The sequence below is a fragment of the Hordeum vulgare genome, chromosome 3H, assembly GCF_904849725.1.
Source record: "Hordeum vulgare subsp. vulgare chromosome 3H, MorexV3_pseudomolecules_assembly, whole genome shotgun sequence".
NCBI lineage: Eukaryota > Viridiplantae > Streptophyta > Magnoliopsida > Poales > Poaceae > Hordeum > Hordeum vulgare.
In genome coordinates, this window is record NC_058520.1 from 597,867,790 (window position 1) to 597,881,142 (window position 13,353).

The 13,353-nt window shown below is 44.7% G+C and overlaps 1 pseudogene across 1 annotated transcript; it reads right to left on the bottom strand.

The window, feature by feature from the left end:
* Positions 1-4,500: 4,500 nt before the first annotated feature.
* Positions 4,501-11,494, bottom strand: LOC123445531 (annotated as a pseudogene). The gene is made up of 11 exons (XR_006631107.1): positions 11,203-11,494; positions 10,048-10,244; positions 9,564-9,757; positions 7,821-8,003; positions 7,597-7,728; positions 7,257-7,442; positions 6,289-6,378; positions 6,131-6,214; positions 5,904-6,044; positions 5,597-5,830; positions 4,501-4,858 (listed from the first exon to the last, which is right to left on the bottom strand). The product of XR_006631107.1 is annotated as a carbon catabolite-derepressing protein kinase-like (transcript).
* Between the last annotated feature and the right edge of the window lie 1,859 nt (positions 11,495-13,353).

A 13,353-nucleotide genomic window follows, 5' to 3' on the forward strand; every position in this document is an offset into this window, starting at 1 on the left:
CCTTGCTGCCCGGTGTTTTCTTTACTACTCTTATCTCGCATCTGGGTCGTTCCTCGACGCTCGATGCTCGTTCGTTTGTACCACCGTCCCCTTTGGCGTCTTCCGCAGGCTGTGCTGGTAGGTCTACAGCTCCTCCTCCTGCGAGCTCCATATATGATGATTGTCGCTCTACATCGACCCCTCTCGCGACTTTCACCGGTGTATGTTGCTCTTCCCAACACCTCTCGCGACTTTCACCGGTTGTACTGGTGCATCTTACTCCATCGACTGTGCTTCAGACACGCGTCTTCCCTTGGCACTTGGTGCTTGTCTGCATACATCCTCGTCTTCACCACCAGCCTTTGCAAACGATTCTGGTCATGCTAAATCGCCACACTTAGCGGCTTCCACAGGTGGTGGTGGACACTTCTCTCCTGGTGCAACTACGTCGCCTACTTCCGCGATGTACTTCACCGAGGAGGAGATTGCGCGCCTTCGCGCCCTACTGATTGCCTCCGACTCTCTATTGTCGAATGCATCTAGATCAACATCTTCATTTGTGCCCGTGACTGAGCAGGAGATTGTGCGATTTCGATGCCTGACAGCTCCATCTTCTGGTTCTTCATCGACAAGGTCTATTGGTTCTTCTACGGACTCTTTTGGTATTGTGAGACCACCTTGTACACAAGTACGTACATCTTCATGGATTCTTGATAGTGGAGCATCTTTTTAGATGACTCGTGATTCACCAACTCTGTCATATACTCGACATCTCGATTCCCCTGTTCATGTTCTTACTGCTGATGGTACTTCTCTTCCGGTTACTGGCCGAGGCACTCTTAGCACTTCATCTTTTCATGTTCCCGATGTTGCTCATGTTCCTTGGCTTACCATGTAGCTCATTTCAGGTGGTCAGATTGTTGACTTTGGTTGCAGAGTCATTCTCAACTTTGACTCATGTTCAGTTCTGGACCGTCACACTGGTGCTCTTCTTGGTGCTGGCCCCTGGCGCCGTGACTCTCAGGGTCTCTGGGAGCTTGACTGGCTTCACCTTCCATCGGGTGCCATCGCAGCCAGTCTCTCCACCTCTGTTCCCTTGCCTACTAGCTCTTTTCAGCAGTGGCATCACCGCCTTGGTCACTTATGTGGCTCTCGTCTCTCGTCCTTAGTTCGGCGTGATCTTGTTGGATCCATCTCTAGCGGTGTGTCTTTAGACTATCAGGGTTGTCGACTTGGTAAACAGGTTCGGTTGCCTTATCCTCATAGCGAGACGGTGTCTCAGCGTCCTTTTGACATTGTTCACTCTAATGTCTGGGGTCCAGCTCCCTTTCCTCGAAGGGAGGCCATCGCTGCTATATTATATTTATAGATGATTTCTCTCGACATAGGTGGATACATTTCTTGTCTTCTCGTAGTGAGGTCTTACCTATATATAAGTGTTTTGCTGCCATGGTCCACTCTCAGTTTTCTACGCCTATTCGTGTGTTCCGCGCTGACTCTGCTGGAGAGTATATATATCCAAGATGTTGCGTGGATTTCTTGCTGAGCAGGTTAATCTTGCTTAGTTCTCTTGTCTTGGTGCTCATGCTGAGAACGGTGTGGCAACGTGGTGATCGTTGCTTCTCTTCCGCCTCACTGTTGGGTTGATGTTGTCTCCACTTCCATCTATCTCATCAACCATCATCCGTCCACTGCTTTGCAGGGTGGCGTTCCTTTTGAGCGTCTTTTTAATCGTTCTCCCGATTACTCGATGCTTCGTTTGTTTGGTTGTGTTTGCTATGTTCTTCTTGCCCCTCGTGAATGCACCAAACTATTCGCTCAGTCAGTTGAGTGTGTCTTCTTAGGTTATAGTGATGAGCATAAGGGATATCATTGTTGGGATCATGTTTGTCGTCGGATGCATATTTCTCGCGATGTGACTTTTGATGAGTCTCGTCCCTTCTACCCACGTCCATCTTCCTCGTCCTTTGTAGTAGAGGATATATCTTTCCTCACTTTTTCTCACACACCTATCACTCCTATTGAGCCCTTTCCCGGCCGTTCTATTTCTCCAATTGTTGCAAATTCGACGCCATCATCTCTCATGGTTTCCACACCTCTCTTATCATAGGATTCTGCACCTTCATCCCCGGTGTCTTCTCCGTCACCCTCGCCTATTTCGGAGATTCTTCCTCGTATTATCCCGTATTTTACTCAGTATTATAACCGTTGTTCACGTAATGTGGATGCGTCTACTAATGTGTCGTCCTCCTCGTCTCAACCTACCTATGGCTTGTGTCCTCGTCCGCTTCCACCTATTAATCGCCTTGGTTTTTTCAACCGCTGGTACTGATGTTCTTGAGCCGACTTCTTATTGTCAGGCTATTGTTCATCCTGAATGGAAGTTTGCGATGGCAGAGGAGATTGCCGCTCTTGAACGCACTAGTACATGAGATCTTGTTTCTCTTCCTCCAGGTGTTCGTCCCATCACTTGTAAGTGGATCTACAAGGTTAAGACTCTCTCCAATTGTTCTCTTGAGCGTTACATAGCTCGTCTTGTGGCTTGTGGCTTTCCGCGGGAGTATGGTCGTGATTACGATGAGACTTTTGGTCTTATGGCCCATATGACCACTATTCGTACACTTGGTCTGTATCTCAGCTTGATGTTAAGAATGCCTTTCTTAACGGTGAGCTGTGTGAGGAGGTCTACATGCAGCCACCTCCTGGGTATTCTATTCCTGATGGCATGGTTTGTCGTCTTCGTCGCTCTCTCTATGGCCTTAAGCAAGCCCCCACACCTGGTTTGAGCGTTTTGCCTCTGTGATGACTGCCGCTGGTTTTTCAGCGAGTGCTCATGATCCAGCGTTGTTTCTCCACCTTTCACCTTATGGACGGACTCTTCTTCTTCTCTATGTTGATGACATGATCATCCCTGGTGACGATCCTGAATATTTCTTATGTCCGATCTTGGACCTCTTCGCTACTTTCTTGGGATTGAAGTCTCTTCTACCTCTGATGGTTTTTTATATCTCAGGATAAGTATATACACGATCTTCTTGCTCGTGCTGCTCTTACTGATGAGCGCATTGTTGAGACTCCCATGGAGCTCAATATTCACCTCCGTGATACTGATGGTGATCCCTTGCCTGAACCGGCGCGTTATCGTCATCTTGTTGGGAGTCTTGTCAATCTAGGTGTCACTCGTCTGGATATCTCTTATCTGGTTCATATTCTAAGTCAGTTTGTCTCTACTTCCACTTCGGTTTACTACGTGGGCTAGCCGTTCACTTTCTGCTTACTCTGTTTTTCTTGGTGGTTCTCTCATTGCCTAGAAGACAAAAAAACAGACAACGGCTTCCCGTTCGAGTACAAAGGCTGAGTTGCGAGCTATGGCTCTTTTGATAGCTGAGGTGACTTGGTTACGGCGGTTACTTCAGGATTTTGGTGTTTCTGTCACTACACCTACTTTGCTATTATCTGACAATACAGGTGCTATTAACATTGCGCGTGATCCTGTGAAGCATGAGCTCACCAAGCATATTGGTGTTGATGCTTTCTATGTGCCCGCTGGTGTGTGTAGGATCAGGTTATTGCTCTTCAGTATGTGCATTCCGAGTTACAGTTGGCGGATTTTCTGACGAAGACCCAGATTAGAGCGCAACATGGCTCCAAACTCAATGTTGTTAATCCACAATGAGTTTGAGGGGGGTGTTAGAGTTATATATATATATAGCCATGTAAAATTTTGTATTTACCGCATTGTATAGGGGGTTTCCTACATATTCTACACATGTACATGTATATATATACTGGCTTTTGGTTTCTTGTAAATACAAGTTGCATATTTCCTAACATGAATGTGGTCAATTTTAAGGCGTCTCTCTTTTGATATAAGATGAGCAATTTACTTTTTTCGCGAGGTTTTGATGAGGTGTGCATGCAAGATTATATAGTTGGTTTCCTTTGTATCCAATCTTTTGCTTAGGTCTTCATTTTCAATTCGGATCAACACCCGTATGAAAACAAAACAGATCATGCGTTATTAATTAAGATTGCACCCTAAATAACATTTTTTTAAACAATTAACATGTAAAATAACGTCATATTCATATTCTACATATTAACAGAGTTGCGCATGCAAGCACGGAAGGGGAGCAACATATGACGTTGCTTCGCCCTGGATAGCCGTTGCTAACATACACATGCATAGTATATGCTCATAATTTCGATCTACGCCCGTAGAATTTCTTCCGATGGTGTATTCATAGTTTCATGGAGAAATAGTATGTACAGAACAAGGGAAGAAAAATGAGCCTAGGCTACTAGTGCAGAAAATTGCTCAGCACATTTGGCTCTTCATGGCTTGATAACCATGGCCTCTTTCTTCATGAAAGCAAATGATTTTTTTAGCGGTTGTGAAAATTGCAGATAGACGACGCATCAGCGTGTTCAACAACATGGCAAATAGAAGCGAGATCTTGCAATAATATCGCAAAACCTTGTGGTCCAGCATCACCACCAGCAGTCGTGCAGCCTGCAGAGTCAAAAAAGGTTCACCACAGCCTATTTATCTTACAAGTTCACAACAACTTAACCTTTTGGTGCTCGACACAGGACTAGTCACTCAAACAACATGGTTCGCTGTCAGGGACTCGGTAAAACTAAGATGAAACACACCGCCTACATGTTTACACACCATCACTTATTCACTGTTGGGGAAATGAACGGCACCACACATACAGGACAGTCATAAGTTTTGCTATTCTCCACTCAACTAGAACAAGCACTATAGAACCCTAAGGTTGGTAAGGAAGGCCGCACAAAATTCCAGGAAGAGGAGTTGAGATCCAGTAACTCTCTGCATATCTAGCAGGTACTTGTCATCCTTGGTCTTGTAAAGCTGGAGAATAAATACAAGAAATTTAGAGCCAAATAGACAGTAGTACCATGCTGGCGAATTGCAAATGAGAGTGGATTTTCAGCAGCCGGCTGCCTAGGCACACTCTATGAACAGTAACACCAAAACAAATTAAAAAATAAAAAAAATTGAAACTTTGCAAGATCAAAGATGATCAAACTTTCTAGCTAGGTGCTTGCAAGTTTTCATGCCAAAACAACATTTGAGGAGATCTACACAGGAAAAACATTTTAGTATTGCAGATTTTAAGCACTTTTAGCACTGAAATCTCAAACTTGTTTATACACCTTTCTTTACATGATATTTTGGCATGAAGACTTGTAAGAACCTATAAAGTTTGATCATCTTATATGTTGCAAAGTTTCAGAATTTTTTTACTGTTCATAAAGGGTGACTAGGCACCGTGTGCTGTTACACCTTTCTCATTGTAAATTCATAACACCTGAAGCATAGAACCAACCAACACTGTGGAACTTTTAAACTTGGGAGGTTTGTTCTATCAATATGCCTGAGTCAGTAGACAATACTTGTTGGCAACAGCAGACACATGCAGGTCACAATAATGGTCATTAGGTAACAATTATGAATCAAACATATTGGCTCCAGAAAAAACTTTAACTTTTCTGGTGACCCCACTTTGAAGGCGACATTGAGTAGAAAAATCCAAATTTTTTTTGTTATTGCAAAAGAAATACGTTAGTAGTAGAAGGTGTTGCACACCTGAATTTCGAACTTGATCACAGCAGGTAGCCTCCTATTAGCATCACCATTATCCATCATGGTAGAATCATCAACAAAGCTGTGGTTGGCATCTAACAACATATCACTGAACTGAGGAAACCCAGGGCACCACCTGCATTTCATGTTGTAGTCTCCATTGTTCTTCCAACGGACATTTAATTCATTAAGTGCCTTTAGAACTTCAATCATTATCGCACGAGGGTGAGCTCCAGACTGCTGGATAAGTGATGCATTAGAACAACTGAATGTGTAAACAAAGCCAAGTAAAGTGGACAATGTACAAGACCTGGAGCCCAAGAGACCATTTCCTTTGAACGGGGTAATATGACCGCAAGCCACTGCCTTGAGAATCATTAATTCCTGGAAGATAATTCCGGGTACTTGGGCTTGTTGATTCCGTTGAAGTAAAGTGATTAAAACTCCTGTCCTAGAGAACCATCCATTCATAAAGTTAGTAGTGCTTAAACCTTTAATGCATTAAGCAAGTCATAGATGATGCAAATGTAGACTAACCAATGGTTGTTGATAGACAGCCCCCAAATAGCCACTAGTAGCCCGGAACCTATTGTCCAGGATCAAGTAATATGCAACAGTTGCCTGGAAACATTAATTATCTAAAGTCAGTTATGAAAACTGAATGAAGTGAACCACAGATTTTTGTTTGGATGTACCTCATTTTGCAGCCTATTACACAGCGATTCACACACATGGTCTTTATCATATCCCAGGTTGACAATGTCTCGAAGTGTATCTTCATCAATCTTCAGAAATGAACAGATGGCAAATCCGTATATCGTTCCCATAGGAACGAAATTAGAAAGCTTGCTCGTAAACGAATTTTCGGGTAAATAAAAACGGCATGTCAAGGAGACCTGAGGACTACCACTAGATACTAGCAAGGAATCACCTTCATAAGTTCATATTATTACATGATGTTTTAATTTTCATAACCTTAGTTGTTTGGCTAGTTTTTTTTTCATAATCTTTGAGCCACTGCTGAGTGATAGCTTAGTTGTTTGGCTAGTTTTTTTTTTAAATAACCAGCGTCCAGCAGGAACTCCGCCTATCAGTTAAGCAGTAGAATTTGTTTTAAAATTATCTACATGCCAAGCCGATCAGCATCAGCATGTGGACTACTTGCCAAATAAAAGGTTACACAAGCAGCTATGAAGGTGCATATCTGAGAACTGAGCATCCAGTGTTGGCAAGGCATGTGGTGTGCAGTCAGCCCGCCCTCGTTCAAGTCTCCAGACGCTCTTGTGTTTTGAGAATGGAGCAGTGCTCGGCTGGCTAGAGCACATGCCCATTAGCTCGCTCACTCGCGTTTGTGGTGCAGCCGAGAAGTCGTGCCTTCTCGGGCTCTAGGCGTTCTCTTCTTTATAAAAATTGAAGTGTATGTTCTAGAAAGAAGAATCTTTGAGCCACACCTTTCACCGTTGATTTCTATAATGTTTTGTTTGCAAATATTACAATTTAAGATTATGGCAATAAAAGATAGCATTCCATGACAAAAGTATAGATGTTAGTTTTCCAGTGATCCATCCAAGATCATGTATACATTAGCGGACAAAGGCTCAAAAGTTTTGCTGTGCATGTATAAATGTATAACAGTCGCTTGAACTGTGACATAGATGGGTACCATTTTGGCTTCCTGCGCCATATCTGGTGGAGGCACTGCCAGGTAGCGAGGAAGGCGACTCTGAAACCATGGGTGTTTTCGAATTTCACGAATTGTGATTCTCTTCATCGGATCAACAACAAGCATTCTTGGGATCAAATCCCTTACAAGATCAGATAAATGAATTGGAAGGATATAGGTACCTCCCTGGAACACCAAACAAGGGGGAGTCAAATCTCCAGACAAAAAGTGAATGATAAAGTCCAACTAATATACATGAATTTGCTGATTTCCAGAAAATTATAAAAAAAAAGGCATACACTTGGCGGATCCAACTTAATCTACATATGTTCTGTCGCACCTTTATCTTTTTGAACAGGTTGGGAATGTTGTCATCATCAAATGGAACAGCACCACAGACAAGAGCATAAAGTATCACCCCGCAGCTCCAAACATCAATCTCAGGTCCAGGGTACAATTTACCTGAGATAACCTGCGCACAAACTCTCGCTAAATCTATTAACGCGTACGATGCTGTGAAGAAGCATGAGGATAAAGACTCAACTAATACAATTAACTCAATACCTCTGGCGCAGCATAGTTTAGACTCCCGCAGCTAGTCTTCAAAAAATGGCCATCATGCATGACATTACTTAACCCAAAGTCAGCAAGTTTCACATTATATTTGGAATCAAGTAACAGGTTTTATGGCTTTAGATCAGGATGAACTACCATGTTTCTGTGGCAGTATTCAACACCAGATATAATCTGTTCAACAAAATTTTAATTTTAGAAACTATTGAGACAAAACCTCAATATGCATTCGGTGAATCAGAAAGAACCCTTCAAAGTTCAAACTACATATTTGCATTCACAAAGGATATGCCATCTCTTTATGTTTTAAAGCACGATTTGATTGAAGCACTGAGACTAAGATAATCAAGGCATAAAAAACTAAGATGTCATTTAAACAAAACTGATTTAATTAGTGATACTTAGATAACCAAGGCATTAAAAGATACTAAAACCAAATAAAGCATCAATAAGAGGTTAACTTGTTGATCAGCTCAACCCAAAACATAAAGAAATTGTTGGAGCAGCTCTCTCACTCTCAGCTGGACGAAGGTAGAAGAACGAGTAGAACACAGAGAGTTTCGGCGACGAACACCCCGGCCGCACGTACAGCCGTTTATCTTTCTCAGTGCTAGAGCTGACCCAAGAACACACTCCAGGCCGTGCCTTTGTAGTGCCATAGTAACGCAGCGCCCACGTCTCTGTATACGCACGTACACACGAACGCCTCGCCGGCTCAGCTGTTAACGAGCGATCCGTCCGGCCATGCGCACCACGCGCGCTACGCGAACGACGCGGCCAGCTCCATCGGGCAAATCTAACAGCCTGACTATGTACTACAACTACAAGCACACACACGCCACACATACATGCACACACACGTACGCCGTGTTGCCGTGACCCGGCCTGCGGACCCGACCCAACGCACCGACGTCGGTCGCACCGCCACGGACCCAACCTGGCGCATCGACGACGGTCGCACCGTGCTCCGTCACGACTTATTCCCAACAGAAATTACGTTGGAAAGGCTGCAACTCAATGTGGTTATGAGCTAAAAGTCTTATTTTCCTGTTCAAAATTTCCGGTAACCGACCGGCTACGGAAATTGCGGCGAGCCCAGAGAAAACACAATGTCGTTTTTAAAAACTGAACTCATTTGAGCTCAAAGATCGAGATGGTGCTAAAAGAGGGTCATATGCATGGGCTAGCATAAAACTGTCCACTGCCAGGTGGTTACACCGCGCGACTTCTCTGTTGGAGGTCGCCACATCTACTACGCATTTTTTCCAAACTTCATTTTTAGTGCATAAAAAGTACCAACAACAGCGCCGATGAAGAAGAGTCGAATCCGGTGCATTGCGTATCGATAAGTAAGGAAAGGTGCTGCCACTGGACCAGCAACAACTTATCGTACACTATATGTTGACTATGACAGATTTAGACGCTAGAATTTTTTAATTTGAAATTCATTTGAAAGTTGCATGCAAAAAAATCCGAATATTCTGAGATTTTCCGGATACCGTGTTTGTGTGGACCCTACGAGACAAAAAACATTATTGAGGTATAAAATATCTTCGCTAAAACTTAGTCAATGAATGCAAAATCGAGCAAATTGATCGCGATTTGCGTAATAAGCATGTCAGGAAGGTGGACAATTGGCAAGCATGTCCATATATTGCACAGTCAAAATAAGAAGCTCAACCTATTGTTATTCCCAAAAATTGTGTTCCTACATGCCAAGAGCAGAAAAGGCACCTGCTGGAAGATACGACGAGCCTCATATTCATGCAACCGCCCTTTCTCAACAATGTAGTCCAATAGATCCCCATTGTTGCAATATTCCATCACAACAAATATATCCTTAGGTGTCTCAATGACCTCATAAACCCGGATGATATGAGGATGAATGAAGTGAATGAACAACCTCAATATCTTGATTTCTCTATTTGCTGGAAACAAGGGATCAGAAAACAAAGTGTAGAAGTAAAGTGTTAGACATTGAGCCTATGAAGAAATTGCAGCTGCAAATTCTACTAACTCGCAGCAACAACACAAGGTGAACTTTCTTCTTGACCAAGCCGAATGTATCCTATGCTAATGTACTTTATCTCGACTAATTTGTTAACGGGAATCAGGAACACACCCACAAGTCTGATAAGCACTGAAAGCAGATTACTTGAAATCTGGAGCAAGCCAGCCGAATGTATCAGGATTAATGTACAAGGAGGAGGAGGCATACCTTTCTCTTCCATTTCCATAGCTCCCATTTGACTGCGGTTCAGAATCTTTATAGCAACTTTTTGTCTTGTAAGCTTATGCTCTGCAATTATCACTTTTCCAAATGTGCCTAGACCTAATGTTTTGCCCAGATTGTAGTTCTTTAATGCGTCAGAATGTCCGCTTCCTCTGGCGTTCCCATCCATTTTCAATTTTTCACTATTGCCAAAACAAGAGAAACGATATATGTGATTCAGTAAACAGTTTTATAGTTCAGACACAAGTTGATCGAAACAGGTGAAACACGAGTTGCACTGAATATACTGATGACGAATAATATGAGATGTTTACAGCATGTCACTTGTTAGAGACCGGGCTTGAATGTGAAATGAGTGGGCTGGCCATAAAAGACCCCTGCTAATCTGCTATGGGACATGAATGGCAAGGGCAAGTGTGGTTCAAATGTCAATGAAATGGGTGAAGCTCCCTTCTCAAATTAATGGGGATAGGGACATATTCAGTGGCTGAAGTGTGGTTCAGTGAGATGCTCCTGGTGCGTGGCACGTAGCTAGAATCCTAGCGGATTAACACGGATTTCTTTCTTAGAAAGGTTCACAAAGTAGTACGTCATGACTAGGCATATATGCATTTGTGGTAAACATGGAACGGAAGAGACGTGCAGGAAATGCAGTCATCCAACAACTGAGCTGAATGAAGAACAGAGAACAGAAGAGGTGAGCTAAAAAACATGAATGTGCTACTCAATAGCTGTGCACACAATAGTTACACGGCAGTATCAGAATCAGAATCCCTCGCTGCTCCGCAGGTAGGATCTTTTCGATAATATATAGGGTAAATTTGGGGAAAGTGTGATGGATGGGCCGGCCGATCGATCAATAATTAAACCATCTAATTAACCTCTCAGTCAGTAATCAAGTCTTTTTTAACTCCCAGCGTGATGATGTGAATGTTGGACAGGTCTGGATGCGGCAAAGATCTCCGTTGGAGGGAAGAAAGAAACAAAGGGGAAGTAGCACACCGAAATCCCCACAACCACAAGCAGAGGAGCACACAAACTGGAGTAATACATTCCCCGCTCGAGCAAAAGCCAAGCAATCAACGACGACGCGGAATCGCAGCAAAGATGAGCAGGGCGATTATTGCCATAGTCAATTACCTGGCGAAATCGCGTGGTCGATCAGCCGCCCGGACAGAGGCCGGGAGGCGACGAAGTGGAGCGGAGGAGGCCTCGAAGTCCAAGTCGAATCGAGAGAGGTTTTGGGGTCGATCGGCTGGTCCTTCTCTTCTCCGGGGGGTGGGAGGCCCAGAGCTGCTTACTTTAAGGCGACCTACAATGGGGGCGGCGTAACCGGGGAAAGGGAAAGGGAAAGGGAAGGGGAAAGGCGAGCGCCAGCATCAGCATCGCGCACGTACGTGTCGGCTCCCTCTCGCGCCGCTCGCTCGCTGGCCTTGCTGCGCTATCCATGGCCTCGCGCTTGCGTGCCGGCCGTTTGGCTCCTTGTGGCCTGTCTGTCTTCCTCTTTCTCCTCCGCCGTTTCCCATTTTTCTCCCCTTTTCCGTTTCCATTGCGTCGGTCGATTCCTCCGCCCGTCGTCGGTTAGTTTGGACGCTATATAGGAATAGGATGGACGGCATGGACGCTTTTCGGTCGCCGGCCGGTGACGCGGCGCTGATGCGAATTTATGCGTGCACCTGCGTGCGGCGGTGGGAACGTCGCTGTTACGTGCGCATGCGCGCGCACGTTGGATTGGTGTTTTCTCTTCAGGTTTTCTCTAGAATTGGTGCGCGCCACAAGCTGTGATGCATGCATGTATACGCGCGCGCAAAGGTGTGCTGCATGCATGCATGCATGCGCGGGCACGTCTCATGGCCGGGTCTACTCCGCGGCGCCAGCGCGCACGTGAAGCTGCGCTGCGTGAAGATGTAGGATGTGTTCGGTTCGTGTCTAATTTTGTCAAAATTAAGTGTTCTTTTTTCTTTTTTGCGGTTTAGGTATGGTGTGGCTAAAATGATGGCCACCATAAGTAGGTAAAATTTGGTAAAAGTTTATAGGTACTCTATATAACATGCGGATCATGTAGCTGGGAAAATATGACAAGCCACAAATTTAACAACGAACCAAATACATATCTAAGATATTGTGGCATAACGGAGGTTAGACGCGACAATCATAGGCTGTAAACCAAACAAATCTGTGCTACGACTCAAGGCGCGTGACCGTCAAGCTGGACTGCACCTCGTGAGAAAGTATACATCCCTTCAGTAAGTTTTAGCTGTGTGTGCGTCTACATGGCTTGGCCGACCTACATTTTGTTGCTCGGTGTTAGCTGGCGCCGCCTTGATCCGGTCAGGTCATGGGATGGCGTGAGAGTTGATTGTGGCGCGTACACGCGTATTGTCCACGTCAAGTCCTGATCGTCTTCCACTTTCAGCAACAACATATGGCATGAGAGCCATGATGTTCGAAGAGGATAATTACGGCGGCGCAAGGGGTCGGCTCGCGCGCTGCACGGTGGGCATAGGCGTTGAGCCGTTTGCGGAGCACGACGAGGTGAGGCGGGAAGATGTAGATGGTGCAACACACGGTGAAGGAGCACATTGGCTCCACCTCGTACCACATGCTCACGCAAACCAACTACACGGAGTGGGCGGCCCTGATGCGCGTCAAGATGCATCATCAAGGGATCTGGTATCCTGTTGAGGACGTGGATGCTTTGTGCCATCCCCGCAAAGGATAATACCAAGGATTCCTGGAATGCCGCCATGTACTATATGATACGCGTCGGTGTCAAGCATGTTGTGTAGTTGTGTTCAAGGATGGTGAGTGTGTCGAGGATTTTGCTCTGCGGATTTCCACGATCGTCATTTGTCTCAAGCCAAAGCAAGGAACAGGGAAGTGCCCTCTTCTGTTAGGGCCAAAGCCGGTGGTAACGATTTCATAGTCCTTTCGTCCGTACCACCGCCATAAATTCCTACAAATAGAGAAACCCTCTGAGATACTCATATCTGATTTTTTTTTCGTAGTCGCAAGCTTCTATTCCAAGGGATATCCGATCTAGAGGCTTGTTCCGGTACTCTATCGAAGGGGAAATCCATCACAGGAGGCTTGTTCATCAACCTTGTTGCCTCCATGACCATGTGTGAGTAGTTCCCTTAGGATCTTAGGGTCCATAGTAGTAGCTAGATGGATCTCCTGCCATTTAATCTTTATTAGTAATTCTTGTCGGCCGCCGCACATGATAGGAATCAAGTTGATGTAATTTGTGGATGTGTTTGTTGGGTTATGATGAATTGTCACTTCTATGAT